Raw genomic sequence first — 22,853 nt, forward strand, 5'->3', positions numbered from 1 at the left:
GACTCGATGGAACCTAACAACGGTAACAATATCCCACAGTAGTGAGTAGCCAAATAGGGTCCAATTCCAGAGTCCACTTCCTAACACCCGTGTCTACAGGAGTATTTGGCATATATTAAAACTGTTTGCTGTTGAGGTCAAGGTGACTCTGACTCCTTGTGACTGCATGTGTGTCAGAGTAGAACTGCGCTCCATAGGGTTTTCAATGGTTGATTTTTTGGAAGCAGATCACCAGTCCTTTCTTCTGAGGTGCCTCTGGGTGGACTTGAACATCAGCTTTCCAGTTAGCAGCTCAAGGTGTTAACTGTTTGCACCACCCAGGGACTCCGTGGCATGTATGTATTAATAAATATTTGTTAAATAAAGAAAACTACTTACATTGTATTTTCAGTAACCCACAGTTTAAGCTAATTTTGCCCTCTTTATTGCACCTGCATTCTTGTCAATGTCACAAGAATGTTTTCGCAAGTTGGAGAAGTCAGCTTTGGACTTTCAGGTCCCCAGTGGGTGCATTTAATTACTCAAATAGCATAAGTGGTGTTTATAATGTTTGGAAAATTGCCCTTGGAGAAATAAATGTCAGTGTTTTCTCCAAGAACTAACTCTTGCAGAATACAGTAAGTCATTAGAAACACCTGCAACCTGACCCCGTTGCCTGGGCTGCTAACTGAAAGGTCAGTGGTTCAAACCCAACAGCCACTTTGAAGGAGAAAGACGTGGCAGCCCGATTAATTAAAGATTTACAGCCTCATAAACCCTATGGGGCAGTTCTACTTTGACCTACGGGGTTTCCATGAGGGGCTTCAAGACAGGCAAATCTGTAGGCTGCCTAATGAATTTAAAAAGAGCACATGGAATTTGTCTCTGTGTGTGTGTGTGTATGTGTATGCGTGTGTTGTTGTTAAGTGCCATTGGGTCATTTTCGACTCATAGCAACCCCATGTGACAGAGTAGAACTGCTCTATAGGGTTTCCTGGCCTGTGATCTTTACGGGAGCAGATTGCCAGGTTTTTCTCCCACAGAGCCACTGGGTGGGTTCAAACTGCTAACCTTTTGGTTAGGGGACTAGTTCCCCTCAAAGGACTATTGAACTGAAACGGGATGGTATTCTTTGAATCTCCTCATTGACATGCACAAAAACAATCTACTGTACTTCAATACAGAAGTTGAGTAATAATTTTTCTTTAAGATGGCTACTAATCTGACTTTAGAAAGAATGAAATTCAAGGTCTAACTTTAGCAATTGACTTTATTTGAAATTAAGAAGGTAGGGAGATTCTATAAATTCTTTACAGAAACTATATGCACAAATATATTCTTTTTCTTTTTTGTTGTGGTATATACGTATCCCACAAGTATATAAAACAAACCACCACTTGTCAGTCAATTTGTCGTGCTGTGGTGGCTTGCTTTTTGCTGTGATGCTGGAAGCTATGCCACCAGTAGTTCAAACAGCATCAGGACCAACCATGGTGGACGGGTTTCAGCGGAACTTCCAGACTAAGATTAAGAAGGGTCTAGCGATCTACTTCTGAAGGAATTTGCGAATGAAAACCTTATGAACAGAAGTGGAATATTGTCTCATGTAGTGCCAGAGGGTGAGTGCCTCAGTTTGGAAGGCACTCAAAGACAACTGGGGAAGAGCTGCTTCCTCAAAGTAGAGTCAGCCTTAATGATGTAGTTGGAGTAAGGATTTCGAGACCTTTGTTTGCTGATGTGGCATGAATCAAAGTGAGAAGAAATAGCTGCAAACATCTGCCAGTAATTCGAACGTGGAATGTCTGAAGTTTAAATCTAGGAAAATTGGGAAGTTGTCAAAAATGAAATGAAACACTTAAAGATCAATAACCTAGGTGTTAGCAAGCTGAAATGGACTGGTATTGGCAATTTTGAATCAGACAATCATATGGTCTACTATGCTGGGAATGACAAATTGAGGGAGAATGGTATCACATTCGTTGTCAAAAAGAAGACTTCAAGATCTTTCCTGAAGTACAATGCTGTCAATGATGGGGTGATACCCATATGCCTACAAGGAAGACTGCTATCCAAATTTGTGTGCCAACCTTTAATGTCAAAGATGAAGAAATTGAAGATTTTTACCAACTTTTGCAGCCTAAAATTGACCAAATATGCAATCAAGAATGTATTGATAAATACTGGTGATTGGAATGAGAAAGCCAGAAACAAAGAAGATGAATTAGTAGTTGGAAAGTATGGCTTCAGTGATAGAAACGACGCCAAGGATAACATGATGGAATTTTGAAGACCACTGACTAATTCATCAGAAATATATTTTTTCAACAACATAAACAGTGACTATACATGTGGATCTCACAGGATGGAACGCACAGGAATCAAATCAACAACATCTGTGGAAACAGACAATGGAGAAGCTCAATGTCATCAGTTAGAACAAGGCTGGGGCCGACTGTGGAACAGATCATCAATTGCTCATATGCAGTTCCAGTTGAAGCTAAAGAAAATTAGAACAAGCCCACAAGAGCCAAAGTTAAACTCGAGTATGTTATTGTTGTTGTTAGGTGCTGTCCAGTTTGTTGCGACTCATAGCGATCCTGTGTACTACAGAACTAAACACTGCCAGGTCCTGTGCCATGTTCACAACCGTTGTTATGCTTGAGCCCATTGTTGCAGCCACTGTGTCAGTTCATCTCATTGAGGGTCTTCCTCTTTTTCACTGACCATGTGTTTTACCAAACAGTCCCTTCATCCCTCCTGATAACAAGTCCAAAGAATGTAATACGTACTCTCACCATCCTTGCTTCTAAGGAGCATTCTGGTTGTACTTCTTCCAAGACAGATTTGTTCATTCTTCTGGCACTCCATGGTATATTCAATATTCTTCACCAATGCCACAATTCAAAGGCATCAATTCTTCTTCAGTCTTCCTCCTTATTCATTGTCCAGCTTTCGTATGCCCATGGTGCGATTGAAAATACTATGGTTTAGGTCAGGCTCACCTTAGTCTTCAAGGTGACATCTTTGCTTTCCAACACTTTAAAAGAGTTCTTTCACAGCAGATTTGCCCATTGAAATTCATCTCTTGACTTCTTGACTTCTGCTTCCATGGATGTTGATTGTGGATCCCAGTAAAATGAAATCCTCGACTTCAGTCTTTTCTGTGTTTATCACTATTTTTTTTTTTTTTTTGCTTATTGGTCCAGATATGAGGATTTTTTTTACTTTATGTTGAGGTATAATCCCTAGTGAAGGCTGTGGCTTTTAATCTTCATCAGTAAGTGCTTCAAGTCCTCTTCACTTTCAGCAAGCAAGGTTGTGTCATTCTGCATAATGCAGATTGCTAATGAGTCTTCCTTCAATTCTGTTGCCCTGTTCTCCTTCATATAGTCCAGCTTCTTGGATTTTTTGCTCAGCATACAGATTGAATAGGTACGGTGAAAGAACACAACCCTGATGCACACCTTTCCTGACTTTAAACCACGCAGTATCCCCTTGTTCTGTTAAAACGTCTGCCTCTTGATCGATGTACAGTTTCCTCATGAGCACAATTAAGTGTTCTGGAATTCCTATTCTCCGCAATGTTATCCATAATTTATTATGATCCACCCAGTCGAATGCTTTTGCATAGTCAATAAAACACAGGTAAACATCTTTCTGGTATTCTCTGCTTTCAGCCGGGATCTATCTGACATCAGCAATGATATCCCTTGTTCCATGTCCTCTTCTGAATAGGCCTGAATTTTTGCTACTTCCTTGTCGATGTACTGCCGCAACTGGTTTTGAATGATCTTCAGCAAAATTTTACTTGTGTGTGATATTAATGATATTGTTCTATAATTTTTGCATTCGATTGGATCACCTTTTTTGGGGGGAATAGACATAAATATGGATCTCTTCTAGTCATTTGGCCAGATAGCTGTCTTCCAAATTTCTTGGCATAGACAAGTGAGCACTTCCAACAATACATCCATTTGTTGAAACAACTCAGTAGATATCCCATCAATTCCTGGAGCCTTGTTTTTTGCCAGTGCCTTCAGTGCAGCTTGGACTTTTTCCTTCAATACTGTTAGTTCCTGGTCATATGCTATGTCTCGAAATGGTTGAACTTCTACTAATTCTTTTTGGTATAATGACTCTGTGTATTCTTTCCATCTTCTGTGCCGAGAGATTTGGAAGACAGCTACCTGGCCAATCAGCTGCAAGAGATCCATATTTGTGCCCATTCCAAAGAAAGGTGATCCAACCAAATGCAGAAATTATGGAACAATATCATTAGTACCACACGCAAGTAAAATTTTGCTGAAGATCATTCAAAAACAGTTGCAGCAGTATATTGACAGGGAAGTGCCAGAGATTCAAGCTTAATTCAGAAAAGGACATGGAATGAGGGATATCACTGCTGATTTCAGATGGATCCTGGCTGAAAGCAGAGAATACCGGAGAGAGGTTTACCTGTGTTTTATTGACTATGCAAAGGCATTCGACTGGGTGGATCGTAACAAATTATGAATAACATTGTGAAGAATAGGAACTCCAGGACACTTAATTGTGCTCAAGGGGAATCTGTACATAGATCAAGAGGCAGTCGTTTGAATAGAACAAAGGGATACTGCATGGTTTAAAACCCGAAAAGATCTGTGTCGGGGTTGTATCCTTTGAACACACTTATTTAATCTGTATGCTAAGCAAATAATCTGGGAAGCTGGACTATATGAAGAAGAATGTGGCATCAGGATAGGAGGAAGACATGTTATCAGGATGGATCAGTTCTTGGAGAACATCATGCTTGGTAAATCAGAGAGTGAGAGAAAAACAGGAAGACCTTCAATGAGACGGATCGACATAGTAACAATGGACTGCTGCGACAATGGACTCAAACACAGCAACGATTGTGAGGATGGTGCAGGATGGGGCAATGTTTTGTTCTGTTGAATATGGGATCACTATGAGTTGGAACCGACTGGACAACACCAAAAAACAACAACAGCACAACATAGTTCATTTATTCATTCTATACAAATTTTCTGAGTCCTCACTATGCTTGAGGCCGTAGGAGTTGTTAGTGTTATCGAGTTGATTTTGAATCATAGTGACCTCATGTGACAGAGTAGAATTGCCCCCATAGGGCTTACTAGGTTGTAATCTTTATGGGAGCCAATTACCAGGGCTTTCTCCCGTGGAGCTGCTGGGTGAGTTTGAACCGCTAACCTTTTGGTTAGTAGCTGAGTGCTTAACCATTGTGCCACTGGGGGTCCTTTATTCCACTATACTTGGGTAAAAATACCTGTAGAATAGATTCTGTTTTTCTTTCCCTAACAGGGCTTATGCTATTGTTCGAAAAGGCAGACAATAAAAAAGATAAATACTTAATAAATAATATTAAATTGCAAGAAGTGGAATGGGAATTTTGCAAGGGGTGTGCATGCAATTTTAAATATGGCCACCAGGAAAGGCCTTATTAAAAACTGAGAAAATTGGCATTTAAGTAAAGGCCAGGAGGAGGTGAGGGAGGGAGTCATATGGCTCTCTGGGGGGAGAGTGATCTAGGCAGAAGGAGAAGCCAGTGCAAATGTCCTGGGGTAGGACTGTGCCTGGCATGTTCAAGGAACAGTAAGGAGGTCAGCATGGCTGGACCAGAGTAAACTAGGAACAAAATGAGGAAGAAGATGAAGTGACAGGCGTGGGAGCAAGAACAGGGAGTACAGGGACTGGTAGGCGACTGGGATGACTTTGGCTTTTGTCGTTGTTAGGTGCCATTAAGTTGGTTCAGTCTCATAACAACCCCATATATAACAGAATGAAACACTGTTAACTTCTCAATCTTTGCTATGTCTAAGCCCCTTGTTGCAGCTACTGTGTCAGTCCATCTCATTGTGGGCCTTCCTCTTTTTCACTGACCTTCCACTTTACCAAGGATAATGTCCTTCTCTAGGGATTGGGTCCATCCTGATAGCATGTCTGAAGCATATGAGACGAAGTCTTCCCATCCTTGCTTCTAAGGAACATTCTGGTTGTACTTCTTCCAAGACTGATTTGTTTGTTCTTCTGGCAATTCATAACATATTGAATCCCATATTCCGTCACCCTAGAGTTGATTCTGACTTATAGCAAACCCATAGGACAGGGTAGAACTGCCCCACTGGGTTTCCAAGGAAAGGCTGGTGGATTTGAACTGCTGGTCTTTTGTTTAGCAACTGAACACTTAACCACTGTGTCAGCAGGGCTCCCAAATATATTCAATATTCTTTGCGAACACCATAATTCATGTGTGTCAATTCTTCTTCAGTCTTTCTTTTTCATTTTACAGAGAGTGAAATGGAAAAAGAATGGAAGGGTTCAGAGCAGAGGAGAGATATGATCTGACTTAGTTTTAATCAGATCGCTCTGGCTGCTGAGTGAAGAATACACTCTAGGGAGGTGTCTTAGTCATCTAGTGATGCCATAATGGGAAAATCACAAGTGGGTGGCTTTAACAAACAGAAAATTTTCTCTTACAGTTCAGGAGGCTAGAAGTCCAAATTCAAGGTGCCAGCTCTAGGGGAATGCTTTCTGTCTCTGTTGGCCCTGGAGGAAGATCCTTGCGTCTTTAGCTTCTGCTTCATGCTTGGGGATCTCCATGTGTCCTGGCTTCTCTCTTAACCCGTCTCTGCTTGTTTGTTCAATCTCTTTTTATATCTCAAAAGATATTGACTCAATAGACACTCTACATTAATCTTGTCTCATTAACATAAAAAAGACAATCTATTCCCAAATGGGATTATAACTACAGGCATAGAGGTTAGGATTTATAACACATTTTTGGGGGGAGGGGCGGGGGAACATTTCAATCCATAACAGAAGGCAAGGGCCTGACTGGGATACCAGTGAGGAGGCACTTTTAGACCTCTGGGAGAGACAAGGTGGTGAGTTGGACCAGAATGGTAGATGGAGCAGGTGGAGAGAAATAATCAGATCTGGATATATCTGTAGGTAGGGACAGCAGGGTTTATAACCTATCTAAATGTCTATCAGCAGGGTAATAGTCTTAAAAAATTATGGTGTACCCATTCAATGAAATAACCAGATAGAGTTACGAGAATATTCCTGTGTTACATAGTTGCTTAAAAACCATCAAGACAAATAGCAAAGCATAGTAAGATTTCTGGGTTATAAAAATGCATCGATACACACAAATATGCTATATTCATTTTTAAAAGATCTGGAGACACCAAAATTTAACACTGATATTCTCTGAGAAGAATTGTTACAAATATGGTTTGAAAGGGAAACTTTAATATTTACTTTGGTTAGTTTTAGTCATTTGGTTCTTTTTTGTTTTGGAAGGGAGTGTTTATTGCTCTCCATTAAAAAAAAAAAAGAAGGAAATATTTAGAAGGGGAAAAAGATTCACTTTCTAAAGCTCATAAAGACATTCTTTTTTAAAAAAGACCTTAACACACTCTGCTCGGGATGTAAAAAACCCAAACCAAACCCATTGCCATCAAGTCGATTCTGGCTCACAGCGGCCCTAAGATCAGGCTTGTATTTTCAGAAGAGTCCCTGCAAGATCTGGTTCAAAATTGGTTCACCGTTGCCAATTCTAAAAATGTTTCGGGGAACGTAATCTTTTAACTCTAGATTTGATCCAAAAGTTTCCCCTTCCTCTCCCTCTGTGGGCCTGAGCAAGAAATCGAGTGATATTAACTTGCAATTAGAATCCAGTCCTTCAGGGGAGGTAGCACTAATACCTTTTCAACCAAATGGCAGTCAGAATTAAGGTCAAAGATGAAATACTTTCAAGGACTCAGCCCTGCTCTCAAATTTAGGAATTGCTCTTTCAGTAGATGTTGGAGGCCACGTAAAATAACATTTCAGTTGTTCAGGTGTGTTTGAGTCTTTCAGCTGACGCATTCTATCCTCCAAGGGTTTTTTGAGGTCCCAATAATGGAATCAGTATCAGTGGATTAATAAAATGTCGCTAGGAATAGATGGCTGTGTCAAAGGTCTAATCTCACCTAATTTGACCAAATCTTATGTAAAATCGTATCCAAATCAGCAAGATAGGCATTTGATAATGAAGATAGTGTTACAGTTTCAGGGAAGTCTTCTGGGCCCAACTGCAAATCTGGGCTTTATATTTGACTTTTTCTAAATGTAAAACTGATTAAAAAAAAAAAAAAGTACAATCCTACTGTACATTTAAATAGCCAAAGACATTCCAGGTAATGAGACTTGTCATATCTTGGAGGAGTGACAACAGTTTCCATATAATCATTTGCCAACTTTGAGTCCACTGTGGCTGGATCATTTTTTTAAAATTTGTGAAATCAGGCATTCTAGAGACTGTCACGAAATGCCACCAGTCTAACTTTTCTCTTGCTTAAAGGCACTGGTGACAAGGCATGGAGCAACAGTGACATATGGATTTCTTTGAGTTTGGAAGCCTGCCACCTGCAAGGATAGGGCTGCCGGTGAGCTTGCTCCATCAGAGTGGAAGAAATTGAGTTATAAAGACCATTGTTCTCAAGCTGCACTTTCCATTGAAATGGTGACTGCTCAAAACTTGTCATAGTGTTCAATTACCTTTTTTTAAGTCACTTGTTGTTTTTACAGATTAGCATATCAAGCAGTATGAGTTAGCTCCAAAAAGACATTAACTATATTGGTGTTCCCCAAAGTGAGGAATGTGTGTCAATAGTGATACCAGAGAGAGCCTGGATCAAGTGGCTCTCAACTTGGCACGGTTTTAACCATCCAGGAAACATGTGGCAACGTCTGAAAACATTATGGGTTGAGATGACCAAAAGGAGGGGCAGCGTGCTACTAGCATCTAATGAGTAGAGACCAGGGATGCTGCTGAACATCCTACAGTGTACAGGACATAGTCCCCACAGTAAGTATTGCATTCTGCCCCAAATGTCAGTACTGCTGAGGATGAGAAGCCCCATACTATATTCTAGATAATATAGCAAGCACCTTTAAAAGACATTGAATCACAAGGTGAGAAAATTATCCCTACCTCAAACCTTTTTTCAATCTTGATGATTATATCAAAGAGAAAGTCTCATTTGGTGATAATCTTTAACTCCTCTCTAATATTGCCACAAGGAGCCCTGGTGGTGTTGTGGTTAAGAACTTGGCTGCCAACCTAAAGGTGGTGGTTTGAACCCACCAGCTGTTCCTTGGGAGAAAGATGTGGCAGTCTTTTTCCATAAAGACTTACAGCGTTGGAAACCCTATGGAGCAGTTCTACTCTGTCGTATAGTGTAACTACAAGGGCAACGGGTTTGGTTGTTTTGGTAAGATTTCTACTCTTGCTTTTTAACAAAGAGAAAGCCAAGCTTGAGTCTCAAAACATTTATCAGACAATCATATCTAAGTAGAATTGAATAAAGTTATTTTATTTATTAATATGGTTTTAAATTGTCTTAGCAAGTCATAATGCTATCTATTTAGAGTGTTTGTAACCCTTTTGCTGTCTTCAAATTAGTCAAAGCAAGTCAGTGTTAACGTGGGAGAGCACTACATAAGGGACACTGGGAGATGTGATTCATTGGGAGCCATGATTGTAAAATCTGCCACACATGGCCTAAGAGACTTCCATCATCTGGCCCCTGCCCACCTCTCCACCCACATCCTTTCCACTCTGCCATTTCTTACTAAACTCCAGTCATTCTAGCTTCTTTCATTTTCACAGAGTCCTCATGCCCTCTCTTCCCTCTGGGTTATGAAATCTAACGTTCCATCTTTTGGGGATGTTCTTCCATCATCTTCCTGCAGACCTGGCATTCTTTAGGTTTCAGCTTAATTTTCACAATTTCGTTGGGTAAAATTGCCTGCCCCCAATTCTTAATATAGCACCCTGTGGCATTTAGTAATCCCACATATGTAATTTTTATTTACATCTCGACTTCATTCCTGCTTTTCTCGCATACTACACTCTCTGCTAAATAAGGACAGGCACTATCTTTTATGTCCACAGCTATATGCTCAGGGCCCCACATGGTCCCCGGTAGTAAATAAATACTAAGGAAATATTTGTTGAATGATCATATAAATGAATAGATGGACTAAATGAATTAATGACTAATGGAAAAATTATTAAAGTAAAATATAGTGATAAATATAATAAAGACACTATTTTGGGGGGAAAAAAGCCTCACAACAAGACAAGAAAACTGTTTCTCCCGAGAAATTTAAGCAACCAATGAAGTCATTTCTGAGAAGGGGCAGGGCATTATTCTTATAATAAAATGAATTTCAGAGTCAAATTCTTCTTGTGAGGACTTTATCCCCAAAACCAAAAGTGAGTCTCTTCTAACTCCTCATAAATGATTCTCAGTACCTCTCATGGCACTTGAGGAGGAGCCCTGTGGCGCAGTGGTTAAGAAGCCGATGGTGGGAACCCACCAACGGCTCTGGGAGAAAGATGTGGCAGTCTGCTTCCGTAAAGATTACAGCCTTGGAAACCCTATGGGGCAGTTCTACTCTGTCCTGTAGGGTCGCTACGAATCCAAATCAATTCGACGCCACAATTTTTTTTTTTTTTTCCTCATGGCACTTAAAATATTTTGTCATGGATTATATTCATATGGGAATCTGTCTTATAGTCAGTGACTGTAACTCATTCTTGCATTCCCCACCCAGCATGGGATATAGAGATTTTTCTACAGTTGAGACCCAATGCCTATTTGCTGAATTACTGTTTTTACAAATAGTCCACCAATATCAAAATGACTTAAGTAAGACTTGGAGACTCATGTTAGGTTGTAGGTTGGAGTTTAGAACAGGAAATAGTAAACGTCGCTTTCGAGTTTTCATGAATAAATCAAGAGAAATGATGGTTTGGACTCAGGGGTTGCCGTAGAGATGGAGAGAAGCAGATGAACTATATATTTTTTATATACACACACATATATATATTTGGTTAGGGCTGGAATCAGAAACTCAGCTTCAGACACACTAAGTGCAAGAGGGTAGTTGGATATCTAGATGTATCTCGAGTTCAGAGGAGTGATTTAGGCAGGTAATCAGTATCTGAGAGTCATATATAGATGATATTGAGGGACATGGACTGCATTAGATTTTTCTAGCTAGAAAACTGAAGAATAGGGTTGCTGATGAATCCTTGGGTACTACCATGTTTAGAGGCCAGGTAGAAGAAGAAACTGAGCAAGAAGAACCAGAGAGACAGGAAGAACACAGAAGTCCAAGATAGGAGAGTATTGGGAAAGACGGACTGGTCCATCGAGCTAATTGCCGTCAAAGGACAGAGAAGGGACCAGTGGCTTTAGCAACACGAAAATAATGAGTGAACAAGACAAAAACAATTTTGGTGGAGTCTTAAGACAAAAGCCCAGGTTCGCATCAATTTAAGAGAAAATAAGAGGTGAGGAAAGTTCCTTAGAAGTTAACACTCTTGTGGTATCAACCATCAGCATCTTTCTTAATATCATGTCACTAATATTTTAATTAGTGATTTGACAAAGAGTCAAATAATTAAACTAAAACAAATAAAATAAATTATTTAGCTGGATTTAAATTAAGTTTTAAAATTTTGTCCAGCTGATATGATGGAGCAAACATACTATTAAATACCTTCCATTCATTCAACATTTCGTTTTTTCAACAGATACGTACAGAACGTCTATTTACACAGGTTTCCTTGAGGTGCGTCGCTCATTTCATGGCATGTGCTTAGGGTTACAGAGATAAAAAAGACACAATTTTCCTGTCCTCGTAGAATATAAATTCTACTGAGCAAGACAAAAAAGAAATAAGTAAACAACTTTAAAAATTGTGTTAAGTGCCTTGGAGGGAAAAAAAACAACTTGTGCAGACATAGGGAATAACAAGTGGATTGATTTTAGATGGAGTGGTTACAGGGGCTCTCTGTGGAGGTGATATTTAAACCAAGACCTGAATGATGCAAAGATTCACCATGGTAGTTGCTGGGATGTGGCATGACAAATGCCCCGAGCAATAAAGAGCTTGTCACCTTTGAAGAAATGAACATGGACCAACATTTATGAAACATGGCGTGCAAAGGGTCATACAATCAGGCTGGAGAAGTGATACGGGCAGGGGTTAGGTTATGCAGAGACGTTCATTCTCTCAATTTTGAAGATCCTTCCAATATTGCCTTCCAATTCATTTATTTTTATTTTTTGGTTACCATATGAATCAGAAAGAAATATTGCCTACTGCAGCATTTCTAGACAGAATTTTATAAATTTGTGTAAAAAATCTTAAATATGTATATACTTTAGACCAATAATTCCATTTCTAGAAATTTATGGTGAGGAAACAATTTTTCACATGCACAAATTTGTATATGTAAGAATATTTGCTTACATTTCTAAAACTCATCAAATTCTATACTTAAAATGGGTGGATTTTATGACATACGAATTACACCTTAATAAAGCTAATTTTTTCAAAAAAAAGTCTATGATAGCGCAATATTAAGAACAACCTGATGCTTATCAACATGGATTGACTAATAAATTCGGATCCATCTGTACAATCAAACAATAACAACTACTGATACAGTTCCTTTATTGTTATGAAAACATCCATGATATTTAAAAATTTTTATTTTATTGCTTTATTTGTTGTTCAGACTATAAAGGGGTAAAAACACACACCAATGTTTCTACATGTCCATTTCAGTGATATTGATTATATTTATCAAGTTGTGCATCTATTCTCACCCTTCTTTTTTGAGTTGCTCATCCCACATAAACGTACACTAACTGCTCCCTAAGGTTCCTAGCTAATCTTTTGAGATGCTATTGTGTATGGATCTTAAAAGGGCATAATGCTCAAGGCAGACATTCTTTACTAGTTAAGCTAAACTACTGAGACTTAGGGGATATTTTTGGTTTAAGGTTTAAAGGTTATCTTAGGGTAATAGTTTCAGGGGGTTCATCTAGCCTCCATGACTCCAGAAAATCTGAAGTCCATGAGAATTTGAATTTTTTTCTCCTTTTTCCCATTTTTGATCAGGATTCGTCCATAGAATCTTTGATCAAAATGTTCAGTAATGATAGCCAGGCACCATCCAGTTCTGGTCTCACGGCAAAAAAGGCAGTTGTTCATGGAGACAATTAGCCATTTGTTCCATTTCCCCCTCCTATTCCTTACTCTCCTTTTTCCTCTGTTTCTTCAGGTTAATGGAGACTAATCGTTGTGCCTTGGGTGGCTGCTTGCAAACTTTTTTTTTTTTTTATCATGCTTTAGGTGAAAGTTTACAAATCAAGTCAGCCTCTCATACAAAAAGTTATACACACCTTGCTGTGTACTCCTAGTTGGTCTCCTCTTAATGAGACAGCACGTTCCTCCTCTCCACCCTGTATTCCCCGTGTCCCTGTTACCCTCTTCCTTCTCAACTCACCACCAGATAGGAGCCGCCCACATAGTCTCAAGTGTCTACTTGAGCCAAGAAGCTTACTCCTCACCAGTATCATTGTCTGTCTTATAGTCGAGGCCAATCCTTGTCTGTAGAGTTGGCTTTGGGAATGGGTCCAGTCTAGGGCTAACAAAGTGTCCATGGACCTTGACTGTCAGGGTCCCTCCAGTCTCAGTCAGACCATTAAGCCTGGTCTTCTTACGAGATCTGCATCCCACTGTTCTCCTGCTCCATCAGGGATTCTCTGTTGTGTTCCCTGTCAGGGCAGTGATTGGCGGTAGCCAGGCACCATCTAGTTCTTCCAGTCTCAGGCTAATGGAGTCTCTGGTTTGCATGGCCTTTTCTGTTTTGGGCTCAACTTTGCCATATGTCTTTGGTGTTCTTCATTCTCTTTTGCTCCAGGTAGGTTGAGACCAATTTATGCATCTTAGATGGCCGCTCGCTAGCATTTAAGACCCCAGATACCTCTCACCAAAGTGGGCTGCAGAATGTTTTCTTAATACATTTTGTTATGACAATTAACCTAGATGTCTCCTGAAACCATGGTCCCCAGGCCCCCGTCCCTGCTACTCTGGCCTGTGAAGCTTTTGGTCGTATTCAGGAAACTTCTTTTGCTTTTGGTTTAGCCCGGTTGTACTGACTATCCCTGTGTTGTGTGTTGCCCTTCCCTTCACCTAAAAAAATTAATGTCTACTATCTAGTTAGTGAATATCCCTCTTCCTCCCTCCCCACCCTCATAACCATCAAAGAATATTTTCTTCTGCTTTTAAACTTTATCTAGAGTTCTTATAATAGTGGTCTCATATAATACTTGTCCTTTTGCAACTGACTACTTTCAGTCAGCTTAATGCCTTCCAGATTCCTCCATGTTATGAAATGTTTCACAGAATCCTCATTGTTCTTAATCGTTGTGTAGTATTCCATTGTGTGAATATGCCATAATTTATTTATCCATTCATTTGCTCGTGAGCTTTTAAGTCTCTATGCATTGAACTAGGAGGTAGAACAGAATCACTAAACATGTTATTAGGCCAGTTAACTGGGATGCCCCATGAAACCACGACCGTAGACCTCCAAACTAAGAAACGAAATTTCATGAGGTGTTTGGTTATACGTAAGCAAACCCAGCAGCTACTCTTTTTTTGGTCATTGTTATAAATATATCTACAACACAACTTTTGCCAAGTCAAATTTTTACAGATGTAGAACTTATTGACAGCAATTACATTAATCAGCTATGCAAAACTACCTTTAATCAATGTGATTTTTCCATCACTGTAAACCAAAGCTTCGTGCTCCATAAGCAATAACTTCTCCTTTCCCTCTCCCTCCCATCCCTGGTAACCACTTATAAATTTTGGTCCCTACACATTTGCCTGTTCTTGTCTTTTTATATAAATAAGATCATATAATATTTGTCCTTTTATGATTGATCTATTTCACTCAGCATAACATCTTCAAGTTCCATCCATGCTGTAGCATGTGTCAAGATTTCATGTCTCTTTCTGGCTGAGTAGTGTACTGTCGTATGTATGTACTACATTTTGTTTATCCATTCATCTGTTGATGTGGGCATTTAGGTTGTTTCCACCTTTTGTCTATTTTGAATAGTGCTGCAAGGAACAATGGTGTACAACACTCTGAGTTTCTGCTTTCAAGTCTTTTGGGTATATACCTAGGAGTGGAATTGCTGAGTCATATAGTATTTCTATTTTAACTTTTTTCAGGAACCACCACACTGTTTTCCACAATGATTGTACCATTTTACATTCCCACCAGCAATGGATAAGGATTTCAATTTCCCCACATTCTAGCAAACATTTGTTATTTTCTGTCTTAGCCATACTAAAAAAAAGGTTAAAAAAAAAAAAAAAAAAAAACCAAACCCATTGCCACTGAGTCGATTCCGACTCATAGCGACCTATAGGACAAAGTAGAATTGCTCCAAAGGGTTTCCAAGGAGCAGCTCATAGATTTGATCTGCTGACCTTTTGGCTAGCAGCCAAACTCTCAACCATTATGCCACCAGGGCTTCTTAGCCATCCTAAAAAAATGGTATCCTATTGAGGTTTTGATTCGCATCTCTCTGATGGCTAACGACTTTGGGCATTTTTTTATGTGTTTGTTGACCATTTGAATGTCCTTTTTGGTGAAATATCAATTCAACTCATTTGCCCATTTTATGATTGGGTTATTTGTCATTTTACTGTTAATTTGTGGACATTTTATATATTTTGCTAAATTAGATTCTAATCAGATATATAGTGTCTGAAGATATTCTCTAGGTTGTTAGCTTGTCTTTTCACTTTTTTTGGTATAGTGTTTTGATGAACAAAAGTTTTTAATTTGTATGAAGTCCCATTTATCTATTTTGTCTTTTGCTGTTTGTGCTTTTGTTGTTATATTAGGTAAACCATTGTTAAAAGCTAGGCCCAGCAGTGTTGCCCACGCATTTTCTAAGAATTTTATGGTTTTAGTTTGCACATTTATGTCCTTAATCCATTTTGAATTTACTTTTGTGTATGGTGCGAGGCATGGATCCTGTTTCATTTTTCTGCACATGGAAATCCAATTTTCCCAACACTATTTATTGAAGCAACTCTTCTTTCCTCATTGAATGAATGTAGCACCCTTGTCAAAAAAAGTCGACCATAGAAGTGTGGATTTATTTCTGAACTCTCAATTCTGTTTTTTTTTTTTATCTTTGTGTCTATCGTTATATTAATACTAGAATGTTTTGATTACTGTAGCTGTATCCAAAATTTAAAAAGTCCATTGCCATTGAGTCAATTCCAACTCACAGTGACTCTATAAGACAGAGTAGAACTGCCCCATAGGGTTTCCAAAAAGTGGCTGGTGGATTCGAACTGTCAACCTTTTTGGTCGCTTAAGCACTGTACCACCAGAGCTCTGTATGGTGTATTTTAAAATCAGGAAGTGCAAGTCTTCCTACTTTGTCCTTCTCTTTCAACATTGCTTTAGCTATTCAAGGCATCTTGCCACTCCATATAAAGTTGAAGATTGGTTTTTCCATTCCTATAAAGAAGGTTGTTGGAATTTTGATGGGGATTATGTTGAATCTATAGATTGCTTTGGGCAGTACTGACATCTTAACAATATTAAGTCTTCCAATCCATGAACAGGGGACACTTTCCATTTTATTTAAGTCTCCTTTAATCTCTTTTAGCAGTGTTTTGTAAGTTCCATTGTATAGGTCCTTCACATCCCTGTTTAGATTTATTCCTAGGTGTTTTTTTCTCTTAGATACTGTTATAAATGGAATCATTTCCCCAATTTCCCTTTCAGATGTCTCATTGCTGGTAACATCTATGGTATTTTGTGTTAAGTAAAAATAAACCAAAACCAATAAATATAATTTCATTTTTATTTAAATTTGATTTACATTCGAAAGATAAACACATGCCTGTAGATACATGAAAAGCCCTGGTGCCACAGTGGTTAAAGCACTTGGTTGTTAACTGAGAAGTTGGTGGTTCAAACCCACCAGCCACTCCATGGGAGAAAGATGTGGCAGTCTGCCTCCATGAAGATTACAGCCTTGGAAACCCTATGGGGCAGATCTACCCTTTCTATGGAGTTGCCATGAGTTGGAATCCACTCAATGGCAGCAAGTGTTGGCATAGATGCATATATAAAAAAATATTCATAGTCATTACCTCTGAGTGTTAGATTTATGGGAAACTTTTACTCATTTCTTTACACTTCCTTGTTTTATCTGAATTTTTTTAAATTATTATTATGAGCATGATTTACTTTGTGAATAGAAAAACATTGAAGTTACTTCCGTGTTTAAAGAAAACAAATATTAGCAGCAACAGAAACACAGACCTTTTCATGAGCCAAACGCCAGAGCTTACGGCGTGGTTAGAGACCACTGAAGTCAGCCCCTACTCATTTCAGAAGAAATGAAAGTTAGAATTAGCATCAGCTCTGCTGGCCAGCTGTTTCTGAAAACAGGGCAGACGGTGCTCATCTTCCTCTCTCGTGGGCTTTAACAGTGTATCATTGGACGTCTCAGAGGCTTTTGTGTAGCAACACTTAGAAAACTTCTTTGTAGCTCGGCCATTCCAATTACCTTCTAGCAAAGGTGCAAGTATTTCAAAAAAAATTCTCAGTCTCCCACGGTTTGTCTTTGCGACACAGAATACGTTCTTTCAAATGAGCTCACGTTTATATCTATTAATTTTTCCTGACTGAGATGTTTTCAGTTTTGCAACCACGTCATTCCGCATCTAAGGAATTGATCATGCAGGGGACAGAGCACCGTTCACCTGCAATTTGCACAGGTGAGCGAACGTTAGGATTACATAAGCCCACAGGCAGTTTAGCTACATGGTAGATGGTACAACTAGGACAGATGAGTTAAAAAAAAAAAGCGGGGAGGGGGGAGGTTTCCAGGCAAATAGCATTTCCAAAGTTTCCTAAGAAACCAGCGCGCAGAGTGTACACATTCACACTCTTAATTGGCCTAACTTGGGTCATTATTTTTATCTTTATAGCAACAAAGGAAAGTCCATAGTAAAGCCCTCAGTCCAACATCCATTGTGTTCCGTTTTCATTGTAAATGAAAACAAAAACCAGGCCAACGTAAATTAGGGTTCCTTTTCTCAATGCTTCATCTTCTATGCATGAATTCTTCTTATTGTAGATTTTTCTGGCTACGGATTTTCTGATTACTGGAGTCTTAGAGAAGCTAAATGGCTAAAATTACACATGGTATTTGATTGACAACAATTCAACAGCTATGTTGTGAGCACCTGTTAAAGTTGTTTCTTCAGTCATTTCAGTTCAGTGCATGCTTTTCAAATCCTCGAATTTGATGTAGTCTTAGAATTGACTTGATGGCAATGGGTTCGGTGTTTTTTGTATATGAAAGGATGGAATGTTAAATTCCTGTTCATCTTTAAAAAAAGTTCAAGGAAATTTTTTTAAATGTACAGGTTCCCAAAATACAGTGGATTCACATCTTAGGATTGTGTTGTGAAGCCTGCACAAGGTGAAAATCATGCCTAATGAGGCTCAGGTTCTCTCTTTTCTAGGTCTGCCCTCTTGTCGATTTCCCTGTTTCTCTCCCTTTCGCAGCCTGTTGTTGCTAGATGCCTTTGAGTCAGCTCCAACTCATGGCTACTTAAGGTATAACAGAATGAAAAATTGCCTGGTCCTGTGGCAACGTCATGATCATTGGTACATTCGAGTCCGTTGTTGCTGTTGCATCAACCCATCTCATTAAGGGTTTTCCTCATTTTCACTTACCTTCTACTTTACCAACCATGATGTCCTTTTGTACAAATTGATCTTTCCTGATGACATGTCCAAAGAAAGCTAGCCAAAGTCTCACCATCCTCACTTCTAAGGGATGTCTGGTTCTATTTCTTCTAAGGCTGATCTGTTCATTCTTCTGGCAGTCCATGGTACAGTCAATATTCTTCACAAACCCCACAATTTGAATACATCAATTCTTCTCCTCTCTTCCCTTTTCATTGTCCAGATTTTGCATGCATAAGAGGCTATGGAAAATACCATGGCATGGATCAGGGGCACCTTAGTCATCAAAGTGACATCTTTGCTTTTCAAAACTTTAACGAAGTCTTTTGTCACAGATTTGTCCAATGCAATATGTCATTTGATTTCTTGACTGCTGCATCCATGGACATTGATTGTTGATCCAAGTAGAATGAAATTGTTTATAACGTCTTTTTTCTCAATTTATCATGATGTTGTTTATCAGTCTAGTTGTGAGGATTTTCGTTTTAGGGGAGTGTTTTCTACTCTGACAGGAGAGGAAGCAGTGCTTTTATTCATAATGTATTCTCTCAAGTCCATGGCTGAACCTTTTCTGTTTTCCCAGGACTAAACCAAAAAAAACCAAACCCACTGCCTAGGCTTTTGAAAATCAAAAGCCAAGAAGAAATTCCTCTTTTCTCTGTTTTCTGCTGTTGCAGATGTTCACCTATGTTTTATTGACTATTCAAAGGCATTCAGCTGTGTGGATCATAACACATTATGCATAACATCGCAAAGAGTGGGAATTCCAGAACACTTAATTGTGCTCCTGAGGAACCTGTACATGGACCAGGAGGCAGTTGTTTGTCAGGGTTGTATCCTTTCACCATACTTATTCAGTCTGTATGCTGAGCAAATAATCCAAGAAGCTGGACTGTATGAAGAAGTACGGGGCATCAGGACTGAAGGAAGATTCATCAACAACCAGTGACATGCCGATGACAAAGCCTTGTTTGCTGAAATTGAAGAGGACTTGAAACACTTACTGATGAATATCAAAGACTACAACCTTCAATATGAATTACACCTCAACATGCAGAAAACAAAAGCCCTAACAATTGGACTAATGAGCAACAGCATGATAAGTGTAGAAAATATTGAAGTTGTCAAGGATTTATTTTACCTGAATCCATAATCAATGTCCATGGAAGCAGCAGTCAAGAAATCAAACAATACATTGCGTTGGGCAAATCTGCTGCAAACGACTTCTTTAAAGTGTTAAAAAGCAAAGATGTCACTTTAAGAACTAAGGTGTGCCTGACGCAAGCCATGGCATTTTCAATCACCCTATGTGAATGCATAAGCTGGACAACAAATAAGGAGGCATGAAGAATTGATACCTTTGAATTATGGTGTTGGCAAAGAATACTGAATATACTGTAGACTTCCAGAGGAATGAGCAGATGTGCCTTGGAAGAAGTTCAAGGAGAATGTGCCTTAGAGGCCAAGATGGCAACACTTTGTCTCAAGTACTTTGGACGTGTTATCAGGAGGGACCAGTCCCTGGAGAAGGACATCATGCTTGGTAAAGTAGAGCATTGTGAAGAGAGGAAGAGCCTCAACAAAATTGATTGACACAGTGGCTTTAACAATGGGCTCAATCATAGGAATGATTGTGGGGATGGTGCAGGATTGGGCAGTGTTTCGTTTTGTAGTACACAGGGTCAAAACCTACTCAACGGCACCTAATAAGAATGACAACATCCCTTTCCTAAGCAGCAAGCCAGCCTAGCTCAGTGGTTTCCACAATGGAGTGAAGTTATCCTAATGGGATCTAGGAGAGCCAGGAAGATGGAGAGAAAAATAGTATAGCTCTTATTTATACTTATGTTTACATAAAACAAGGAAATTGATCTTTACCAGTAGTCATTATACAAATCAATATTGGCATCTTTGTTCAGTTCTTAGGCTCGGTTCTCAGACTCTTCAAGACCTCTGCAAGCCTGGGGGAGGAAGAGTGAGAAAAGGTGGAATTCCTCCGCACAGAGCAGTCCATAGCTGTACCTGGGCTTCTTGATTCACTGCCAGTGAAATGTAAGACATCAAAGATTACAAGTGCACCATGGAGAGGATTTACAGAGACAGTGCTACCCAGTTTTAATTAAACCTACACTTCCAAAATTGCAAAAGACTTAATAATATCCCTGCAATGGAAATGTAGGTTGAAAATAGCAATAATAACACACACACAAGCACACAGCAAGAAAATGGCGAGGCGATGCCGCTGTGGTTCCTAGTAGTAACCCTTCCCCAGCATTGTTTCAAGATTAAAAGAAATCTGACAGAATGTTCTACCTAGCATTAAGCTTTTGGGGTGCTGGGAGAGCTTAATCTGTCTCTTTAACGTAAAGGTGACATTTTTAACAGTGAGGGTGAAACAATGAGTTTTTCCGAAAGAAATTTGTCTGGTGGAAAGAGCCTTTTAAAAATGGATCTTTGTAGGGGCGAAGGGAATGTATCTATCTCTCTAAAAATAAAATAAACATGGAAACAGAATTTCTATCCTGTGAAAGAACTCTTCCTGAGGAAGGGTTTTGGTGGGTTTTGAATCTGTTAGTTACTAAAAAAAAAATTTTTGTTTATTCTTTTAAGAAAAAACAATGAATTGACATCAGAAAAGATGGAAATTTACCAGTTTCCTTGAAAAATTTGAAAAATTGGCAGCTGGGTCTGAAAATGAATATCAAGATTTAGAATATGTGGGACAGGAGCTGGTTGAATGGACGCAGGAAATACAGGGTGGAGAGAAGGAGTGCGCTGTCACGTTGTAAGGAGGGCAACTAGGGTCACACGACAATATGTGTATAAGTTTTTGTATGAGAAACTGATTTGAGTTGTAAAATTTCACTTAAAGCACAATTAAAAAAAAAGAAATGGAAAAAAAGGATTTAGGATTTATGGCCATTGATGTCCTTCTTCCATTGGAACCCTAGTGTCCTTGTGACGTATCTTTGTAACCCTTGACTGCCAAGAAAGGCAAACATTTAACTTAGAATTAGACCTCTGAATCACACAGTTCAGCTTGCATTTTGAAAAATAATAAGACATGTTATTCCCCATAAAATATTAATAATAATTTTTTGTTGAAACAAAAAGCTTACCACAAACATATTAAATAAAACTAGTGATTATTAAAATATTTGCTATTTCAATCTTTTTCAAACCATTTTAAAATTTCTTTATCAGACTGTTTTTAATTTAGGTCATACAACGTACATAATATAATATAGCTTTAAGTGAGCACAGTTAATTGTGATCATGAGGAACCTGTACATAGACTAAGAGGTAGTTGTTCAAACAGAACAAGGGGATACTTTGTGATTTAAAATCAGGAAAAGTGTGCATCAAGGTTGTACCCTTTCACCACACTTCGTCAATTTGTATGCTGAGCAAATAATCCGAGAAGCTGGACTGTATGAAGAAGAATGTGGCATCAGGATTGGAGGAAGGCTCATCAACAACCTGTGATATGCAGATAACACAACCTTGCTTGCTGAAAGTGAAGCGGACTTGAAGCGCTTACAGATGAAGATCAAAGACCACAGCCTTCAGTATGCATTACACCTCAACATGCAGAAAACAAAAATCCTCACAACTGGATCAGTGAGCAACATTATGATAAATGGAGGAAAGATTGAAGTTGTGAAGGATTTCATTTTACTTGGATCCACAATCAATGCCCGTGGTAACAGCAATTAAGAAATGAAATGATGTATTGCGTTGGGGTAATCTGCTGCAAAAGGTGGCTTTTAAAGAGTTCAAAAGCAAAGATGTCATCTTGAGGACTAAGATGTACCTGACCCAAGCCGTGGTATTTTCAATCACCTCAGACACATGCAAAAGCTGGACAATGAATAAGTAAGATCAGAGAAGATCAGAGAAGAATAGATGCCTTTAAATTATGGTGATGGTGAAGAATATTGAATATACCACGGACTGCCAGAAGAATGAACGAACCCATCTTGGAAGCAGTACAGCCAGAATGCTCCTTAGAGTCCTATTTTGGACATGTTATCAGGAGCAACCAGTCCCTGGAGAAGGACACCATGCCTGGTAAAGTAGAGGGTCAGCAAAAGAGAGGAAGGCCCTCAGTAAGATGGATTGACACAGTGGCTGCAACAATGGGCCCAAGCATAACAATGATTGTGAGGAAGGTTCAGGACCAGGCTTGTTGTAC

The sequence above is a fragment of the Loxodonta africana genome, chromosome 24 (assembly GCF_030014295.1).
Source record: "Loxodonta africana isolate mLoxAfr1 chromosome 24, mLoxAfr1.hap2, whole genome shotgun sequence".
Lineage (NCBI taxonomy): Eukaryota > Metazoa > Chordata > Mammalia > Proboscidea > Elephantidae > Loxodonta > Loxodonta africana.